This window comes from Elaeis guineensis, chromosome 6 (genome assembly GCF_000442705.2).
Source record: "Elaeis guineensis isolate ETL-2024a chromosome 6, EG11, whole genome shotgun sequence".
Classification (NCBI taxonomy): Eukaryota; Viridiplantae; Streptophyta; class Magnoliopsida; order Arecales; family Arecaceae; genus Elaeis; species Elaeis guineensis.
In genome coordinates, this window is record NC_025998.2 from 6,659,011 (window position 1) to 6,669,002 (window position 9,992).

Here is a 9,992-nt window from a genome sequence, read left to right on the forward strand (position 1 = left end):
TGAAATGTGCTGACCGTTTGTGAAATGAGTTAACACATTTGGTGAACAGAAAATAAAATCTTTCAAATTTGAAAATTATTTTCGAAATGCCAAACCCTGACCCATCAGCCCAAGTACTTAATTAAAAGAATTAAGTGTTGTCTAGTAGGTCTAGAATTGTGAATTAAGACCTAAGACAATTGCATAAACTTGTGGGTCAATGGGTTAGATGAATTAGGTCCATAATTGGGTTAGACCTAAGGTTAGTTAAAAAATGGACTAAATGGAGTAATTGGTCAAATCTAATCAAAAGTTGAATTAGATTAGGTCAAGGATACTCTAGACTCAACTTCAATAGTTGTAGTTGAATGGGTCCATGTCTTTAACTAGACCAAGATGGACTTAATTCATGGCTACGCGGTGGAGCCCTATTTACTAAGTTGATCAAAATTAAAACTAATGAACCGGTTGGTGTCTAAGGTAAGTTCGTAGTTTTGACCAGTGGTTCTTAAGCGGAGCTACTCGCATTGATTCGATCATTGACGAGTTAATGGCAAATCCCCACCACTGATCTCACTTATCTGGCCAATTTGGTAAGTTAGATTTTGATTAGATCACTTGGTGATTAGAGCTCACCCATGTCATTAAGTAAATCAGTGTGACTGATTTAGGTGCTCCTAATGCCAGCTTTAATTAAATCTTTTTTTAATCTGACTTGGTGAAGTCAGTGGGAGGATTGAAATTGGCTGGATGATTTTTCTCTACTATTCTTTAATAAAATTCTCAAAATTATTAGGTCCCTAAAATGATTAAGTTATAATGATAACTATGTCATAGCCTCCCATTAAGTGAATGATAATGAGTCCATTAGTTCAATGATCATTGGAGGCCAAAGGTCTGGTGCTCATTGGCTAATAGAATTATTATTCATAATATGATAATTTGATTGAGTCTTTCTGATGGTGGTTAGGTTGGCCGGCCAAAGTCGGGCCTGATCATTTATTGGTTCGATTCACTAAATTAAGTATGTTAATGGTTGGACCTAACCAGATCTTTTCAGTGAAGGCCAAAGCCTACTGATTAGGTTCTGGGGTAAAATCAATTACTAGAAGTTGTTTAGAGAAACAACTGGTTAAGAACCTACCCATAGATGCACATGGGTTGACCAACCAAAGTTGGGCTCGTGTGTAGTCTGTGTGGATTCTAGTATCCATTAAGGAATTAAAGTAATTCCTCGAATTGGAGGATGAGGCTACCAGTTCGTAAAAATATTGGAAAAAACTTTAGACTAAAGTCCAAGTCTTTAGTATTAATTTATGTACTAATAGAGGTCTCGTTTTTCTTTATGCAGCTATGGCCACTACCCTGTCGCTCCGGTCATTATTAGATAATGATAAGCTCATGGGACCCAATTTCGATAGCTGGTATCGAAAATTGAAAATCGTCCTTGAACATGAGCGGATCCTTTATGTAGTAACGGATCCAGCACCTGAGGAGCCAGCTCCGAACACTAGTAAGGCGACCCGAGATACTTACTTGAAGTGGCTCAATGACCGCACCATCGTTCGATGTATTATGCTGGCAGCAATGAATGATGAGTTCAGCCGAAGGTTTGAGAACGTCCAGCCACAGGAGATGCTTCAAATATTGAATGACTCCTTTGGCACGCCTGACGACGTTGAAAGGCACAAAACTAGTTGTGCCATTTTCAATGCTCGGATGAGGGATGGGGCCTCAGTCACTGATCATGTACTGTACATGATCGAGATGATTGAACGCCTAAGCAAATTGGGCTTTCCTCTGCACGAGCAGCTCGGTAAGGATGCGATCCTTAATTCCTTGCCCAAGTCCTTCCTCCCATTCCTTACTCATTTTCGAATGACAAAGCCTACAGTAAACTATCACGGATTGTTGGGGTTGCTGCAGAACTTTGAGAAGGATCACCAACTCCATAAGGAGTCGGTGAATGTAGTGGGAGGGTCTTCTTCTCGTCGTCAACCCTTTGGGAAGGGGAAGAAGAACAAGAAGAAAAAAAATAAGAAGGTGCAATCTCATGCTCGGACAGTAGCACAGGGTCAGACCAAGAAGCGCAAGCACGACCAGAGCCAGGCGGAGTGCTTCTTTTGCAAGAAGCAGGGGCATTGGAAGAGGAATTGTCCTCAATACATTGCCTCCCTGAACCCGAACAGGCCAAAGAAGAAGCAAGGTAATTATATGATAACTCCTTGCAACTTTTCGATTTGTGATACTACTGCCTGGGTATTGGATATCGAAAGCCCTTATCATATTTGTAATTCGATGCAGGGTCTGCAGGTCAGTAGGAGATTTGATGAAGGTGAGAGGTTCCTGAACGTTGGAGATGGAAGCAAAGTTCCAGTTCTAGCTTTAGGAATCATGAGTCTTGTAATCAATTCTCGTAATATAATTCTGAGTGAATGTCACTATTGTTCAAGTTTTTTATTAAATATTATTTCTGTAGGCCTTTTGACCATGTACGGTTATGATTTTTTAATAAAAAAAAATATTTGCAATATCATTTTGAATGGTGTTATAATATTTATTGGATAATTAAATAATAAAATTTACTTACTATCACAGCCTGTTAATGTGGTTCAAAACTTCGGTAAATGCTCTAGAATAGATAATGTGTCAGAAGTCTACCTTTGGCACTGTAGGCTAGGTCATATCAATAAGAACAGGATAAACAGGTTGGCTCAAGAAGAAATTCTTGAAGTTAGTGATTGTGAATCACTTCTAACCTGTGAGTCCTGTCTTCTTGGGAAGATGACCAAGTCACCTTTTACTGGAAAAGGTGAGCGAGCCAGTGAACTCTTAGGTCTGGTACATTCTGATGTATGTGGACCCATGAGCTCAAGTGCAAGAGGTGGATTTTTCTACTTCATAACCTTCACAGACGACCTATCTAGGTATGGGTTTGTCTATTTAATGAAGCATAAGTCGGAATCATTTGAAATGTTCAAACTATTCCGAAATGAGGTAGAAAAACAAACTGAAAAGTGTATTAAAACTCTTCGATCTGATCGAGGAGGTGAATACCTTTCCAATGAGTTTCTGACGTATCTAGGGGAGAATGGGATTCTCTCTCAGTGGACTCCTCCTGGAACACCACAGCATAATGGTGTGTTTGAAAGGAGGAATCGGACCCTGTTAGACATGGTTCGATCCATGATGGGGTTTGCTGGTCTGTCGATCTCTCTCTGGGGATATGCGCTCGAATCGGCTTGTTACCTTCTAAATAGAGTTTCGAGTAAGTCTGTAGCCAAAACGCCATATGAGATATGGATAGGACGTAAGCCAGTACTCTCGCACCTTAGGGTTTGGAGGTGTCCGGCTTATGTTAAACGTTTAATTACAAACAAGCTTGGACCTAGGTCTGACAAGTGTAATTTTATTGGGTACCCAAAAGAGATCAAAGGATATTATTTCTACCTTGCTGATGAGCAAAAATGTGTTTGTCAGCCTTAAGGCAATTTTTTTAGAAAAGAAGTTCCTTAGTGAAAAAACTGTTGCCTCTAAGGTTGAACTTGACGAAGTTCGACAGGTGGAAAAACCGACACATATTACTGAACCTGAATCGGATTTGATTAGATCAGATCCGGAGCCCATTGATTATGCACCCTTAAGGCGGTCTGGTAGAGTACCACATCAACCGGACAGATACTATAGTTTCTTGGTCCGGGAAGGTGATCCTGTCGAACTTGATGAAAACGATGAGGATCCGATCACCTACATGGATGCAATGCAGAGACCTGACTCTGAGAAATGGCTAAAGGCCATGAAATCTGAAATGGAGTCCATGAAGGTCAACGATGTGTGGACATTGGGTTGACCCACCCGAAGGAGTAAAACCCATAGGGTGTAAGTGGGTCTTCAAAAGGAAGAGGGGCGCAGACGGAAAGGTGGAGACCTATAAAGCCCGTCTGGTTGTCAAGGGATATCGTCAACGTTATGGTATAGACTATGACGAGACGTTTTCTCCTGTGGCAATACTCAAATCCATTCGGATTATGCTTGCGATAGCTGCCCATCTGGACTATGAAATCTGGCAGATGGATGTGAAGACAGCTTTCCTAAACGGAGAGCTGGACGAAGAGGTGTATATGATACAACCTGAAGGGTTCACATCCACAGATGAGTCTAAGGTGTGCAAGCTACAGAGGTCCATTTATGGACTTAAGCAGGCATCTCGGAGTTGGAACATACATTTTGATAGGAAATCAAAACGTATGGCTTCGTTAAGAATGGAGAAGAGCCCTGCATTTATAAGTGGGCTAATGGTCCAGTAGTAGTATTTTTTGTATTGTATGTGGATGACATTCTCTTAATCGGGAATGATGTCCCTGCATTACAGGGAATAAAGATTTGGCTATCGTCATAGTTCTCCATGAAGGATCTGGGAGAAGCTTCCTACATCCTAGGGATGAGGATCTATAGGGATAGATCCAAAAAGTTGCTTGGCTTATCCCAGTCCACGTACATTGATACTATGCTGAAAAGGTTCAGCATGGAAAATTTCAAGAAAGGCTATCTACCGATAGGCCATGGAATTTCTCTCTCGAAGAGGGATTGTCCGACAACACCTCAAGAGAGAGAGCTATGGGTAGGATTCCATATGCTTTGGCAGTGGGATCTATCATGTACGCCATGACATGTACACGACCAGATGTGGCATACTCACTAGGGGTAGTGAGTAGATACCAATCTGATCCAGGAGAGAATCACTGGAAGGTTGTTAAAACCATCCTAAAGTATTTAAGAAATACTAAGGACCAGTGGCTTATATATGGTGAATCGGACTTGAGACTTATAGGGTTTACAGACTCTAGTTTTCAGTCTGATCGCGATGATAGCAAGAGTGTGTCAGGATTTATTTTTACCCTTAATGGTGGGGCTGTCTGCTGGAAGAGTTCCAAGCAGCACACTGTGGCTGATTCAGTATGCGAGGCGGAGTATATTGCTGCATCAGATGCTGCCAAAGAAGTGGTGTGGCTGAGAAAATTTATCACCGAGCTCGGAGTAGCACCCTCCCTTGTTGGTCCAGTTCTGCTCTACTGCGACAGCTCTGGAGCCATTGCTCAGGCGAAGGAACCAAAGGCACACCAGCGGACGAAGCATATTCTGCGCCGCTACCATCTCATCCGAGAGATCGTGGATCGAGGTGACGTCGACCTTCAGAAGATCGACGGAAAGGAGAACCTGGCCGACCCATTCACTAAAGCCATTACGGTGAAGGAGTTCAACGACTACAAGTCGAAGATGGGTATTAGATACTGCACCAATAGGCTTTAGGCCAAGTGGGAGATTGTTGGGAATAGTGTCCCAAAGCCAATCGTCAGCCTGTTGACGGTTGTGCTCCTTTTGTATTAGTATATGAATTATAAATAAATAAAAGTTATTTTGGTATTTTTTCATCACAAATGTTTCATCTTCTAATGAACACCTGTGTTGTGGTGAAGTCCTTAGGACTATTTAGACTCGACAAAGGAGGATATGTCGCTTAGTCCTTAAACATGTTCGCAACCAAATGATACGTTGTTACCAAGGACGACAATGTTTATCGAGCATAGGTCGTTGTGTGCCATATGGGTTGGTTGTCCTCATAACCAAAGAGTGTGGAGACACTCCTATGGCATACAGGTGAGATGTAATGGTACATCTGCACTGAACGTGACCAACTCCGGAGCTATTTCTGCTGTCAAGATTTGCTCCGATGGGATATGGGTATAAATATCCCTCCGACCTGAGACCGCCACGGTGACTTGCAAGCAACTCACTGTACTTAGGTACTGGACTACCTGAATTTCTAATTCAGTGATGGAAGGCTGCTGGGTGTAGTCAAGTACTTGACTTGTCGGTGCGTGTGTCAAGATGGGATTGACCACTCCAGTTTAGGAGCTGTGTACAGTCATGTTTCAATTTAGCAAAACCTTGACCAGGGTAGTCCTAGTGAGGAGTCACAGGACTAATTGAGTTGAGTACGATTCGGATGATCTCATCAGGGTTGACAGTTTAACCCTGAGTCGTCCTAAACACAGGGGTCAAAAGGGATGAATTATATGGTAACTATATTCACGTAGGTTCTGAATGTTGCGATTGCGATTATTCGACCTATCCGGTCGTCGGGTACCATTGCTAGATGGTCACTTCGATTAGTACAGGAATTGGTTCCTGTGCTACCGGCTTAGGTTCGAACCTGCGGGGTCACACACATTAGAGGTTTCTTTCTGATCTGATGGCTGATTATGAGTCTTATCTGTCTGAAACTCTATGATTAAGAATTAGGATTCTCTGATCATGAGTTCCACACATTTTGGGTACCGGGGTCAAAATTTTGAATTTCAAATTTTGAATTTGAAATTTGAATTCTTTGATCAGGGTTTCATATTGATGGTCTCTGATGCCTGATTGCCCATCGAATTTGGATTCAATATTTATGAGAGGTTTAATTAGTGATTTGATCGCTAATTAACTCAATTTGATTGAGTAATTATTTTTGGATCAAGTCCAATTGAATTGGATTCAGTTTGGATTGACCCGATTAGGTTAAATGTTGACCTAATCGCTAAGGTGGTTTAGTCCCTGATTTGATCAGGGATTAGGTTTAGTTAATTCCTGATTTGATTAAGATTTTATTGAGCCTAATTAAGTCTAATTAAGTTAGATTTAATTTATTCTAATTGTGCTTAACCTATTTAGATTAGGTTGGCTCAATTAGGTTCAAACCATCTTGATTTTTTTCCCTGCGCCACCTCACTTCTTCTGTGCATATTTAAATTCACGAGAAGCAACTTCTCGTGAATTTTCTCCATGCAGAAGCCATCCCACGCCCACCCTTGTGCACCAAATATCTGGATAAAAATAAGTTGGTTGGCCATTCAAATTCAAAAGAAAGTTTGAATTTGAATGAGCAACCAACTAATCCATGCGCCATGGTCTTATCTTGTGTGCCCCATATTTTATACGAAAAAATATTTCTCGTGTAAACACTCCATGCACAAATCAACTCACGCCCCTTCTCTTCTCACGCACAAGTGGATAGGGATGAGTTGGTTTTGCATTTGAATTCAAATTTGATTTGAATTCAAATGTGCAACCACTTATCTTTATCCTCTCACGTGGATAAGACACGTTCGACGTTGTTTTAAAAGGAGGAGAAAGGTGAGACGTGCGTAGAAATTTTAGGAGAGAAGCTTTGGGGTGTGAGGAAAGTTTGTGCGCAAGGTGAAGGTCCAAAACCTTCTGAGAGAAAAAGAAAGAAAAGAAAGAAAATTGAGCGCAGGGTTTCTAGTGTGTACCCTAGGGTTTCTACCTAGGGTTTGGGAAGTGAGATTGGTGTGCCACGAGTGTCGTGAGTCCATCAAATTTTATGGAGAGATCCATCAGCCTCTCAAAAAATCGTGCAAATGATCCGGAGCATCCGAGGAGTCGACACACATTGATCGAAGGAGTTCGATCAACATCTGCCATTAAAAGGGTGAAATCACGAACTAGCATTCGTGAGGAGCTGATCAGACGGGAGCTTCGTGTGGATGATCCGCAGAGGTCAGACATTTGTGTAGCTGTGACGTGACGATCAAAGCCCCCCGACGGTGATCAGATTACGATGATCGACTACCCGCAAAAGATGATGTGTTCTGAACACAGTACTGTAAAATGTTTACTGATTCAAATTTGAATTTTAAATTTAAATGCATGCTATTGTATCATATTTAGATCCTAGTGTAGGGTTAATTAGTATTAATTAATGAAATTAATTAATAATTTTACTGTAAAATAGTAATTTTGAAAAAGTTTTGAAATTTCTATTTTGCCCCTGCACAAAATTTTTGCAACATAGTCATCATCGAAGCAGTTGATTCTTCGATTTTTATAGTAGAAGCTGAGATAAATTCCATGTCAAAGTACAGTAGATAGCTCGACTTTGGTAATGGAAGCCGACATATAGCCAGTGGTTGATAAAACTTATCAAAGGCTTGTGATTCTGAAATTCTGATTGTATTTTAAATAATGTACGTATCGATACCTTTATTGATAATACATCTTCAGATTATCGGCATTCCACATTTGGAGAATCATCGACCCTTCAAGAGTTTCTAGCCGATATGCGTCCGGTCTAAGAGTTTTCGATATTTTGTAAGATCCTTCCCAGTTCGAGGATAATTTTTTTGATCCAGGGGTTTTGAGACTTCTGCTTTTCATAATATCAAATCTCCTGATCGAAAGACCTTTGGCTTGACTCTTGCATTGTAATACCGGGCTATCCTTTGCCGATATACAACCATCCAAATTTGATCTTGCTGTCGGAGTTCTGGATGGAAATCTAAGTCGGCTCTCCGACATTCAGAGTTGCTTGGTTCACTATATTGCACCACTCTTGTTGACGGCAATCCGATCTCAAGTGGTATCATTACTTCTGTCCCATAAGCTAAGTTGAAGGGGTATTCTCTAGTTGGTATGCGAAAGTCGTTCGATACGCCCATAAGATCGGATATAATTCTTCTATCCAGAGGCCTTTGGCTTCATTCAGTCGAGTTTTTAGCCCATGTAGGATTGTCCGGCTGGTTACTTTCACCTTGCCATTCGACTGTGGATGGTCGATCGATATGAGTTTGTGCGTAATATGGAACTTCATACAAAACTCTCTAAAATTTTGGTTATCAAATTATCCACCATTGTAGATGATGATGGTATGTGGCAAATCGAATCTGTAAATGATAAATTTCTGAATGGAGTCTTCCATCTTGCTTTCAGTGATTTACGTCAGAGATTCGGCTTCTATCCATTTGGTAAAGTAATCAATGGTGATCACTATAAATTTTTTTTGTCTAGAAACCGGAGGAAAAAGATCAAGTATGTCAATCCCTCATTGTACGAAGGGCCATGGTGCTACAATCGACGTCAGCTGACTAGCCGGTTGATATTGTATATTTACATACTTTTGACATGGTTCACACCTTCGGATGAGTTCAGCTGCATCTTTTTTCATGGTGGGCCAGTAATATCCTTGTCGTAGAACTTTATAAGCTAGAGACTTGCCCTTCAAGTGGTTTCTGCATATCTCTTCATGCACTTCTCTAAGTGCATAGTCGGCATCTGTAGGTCTTAAATACTCAGCAAGGGGAGAGAAAAAGATCTTTTGTAAAAATGACCATTTATTATTACATATTGAGAGGTCGTCCATCGGAGTTGTTAAGCCTCTGAGGAGTTCGCAGGAAGGATCCCATCGGTCAGGTATTGAACGATCGGATCTGTCCAGTTTGATTCGATAGTAAGCTGCAATACCACCTCGACCTTATCAATACTCGACTGTTCGAGGCATTCAACAAATATCCGACCCAGTGAGTTGAAAGTGATAGTAACCAGTTGTGAAAGTATGTCGGTCCGAGCATTTTCAGTTTTGAAAATATGAAAGATCTTAAAATATTTTAAGCTTACTATAAAATTTTTCATCTTCTGAAGGTACTTCATCATAATGGGGTCGCGGGCCTCAAATTCATCCTTAATCTGTCCAACGATCAATTGTGAGTCGATGAAGACCTTCAAACTGTAAATCTCAAGCTCCTTGGCTATCTTCAAGCCAGTCAAAAGTGCTTCATACTTAGTTTGATTATTTGAGGCTTTAAAGTTGAACCGAAGGACGTACTCGGTGACTATCCCTTTGAAATTCGTGAGTATGAGGCCAGCTCCACTACCTTGTGCATTAGATACTCCATTAATGTGTAGCACCCAGATCGACTGTAAGTCGAGTTTGGGAGTGCTAGCCTCTTTTATTGTATTTTCATCTGTATCTTCTAGCTTATTATCGAATATAGTACATTCAGCGACAAAATCGATGAGGACTTGCGCTTTCATGGATGATCGTGGGTAATATTGAATGTCGAATTTGCCAAGCTTCACTGCCCACTTTGCCATCCGACTTGATGTGTCAGGTCGATATAAGATTGCCTTCAACGGCTGATCTGTCAGAACTACAATCGGATCGATTTGAAAGT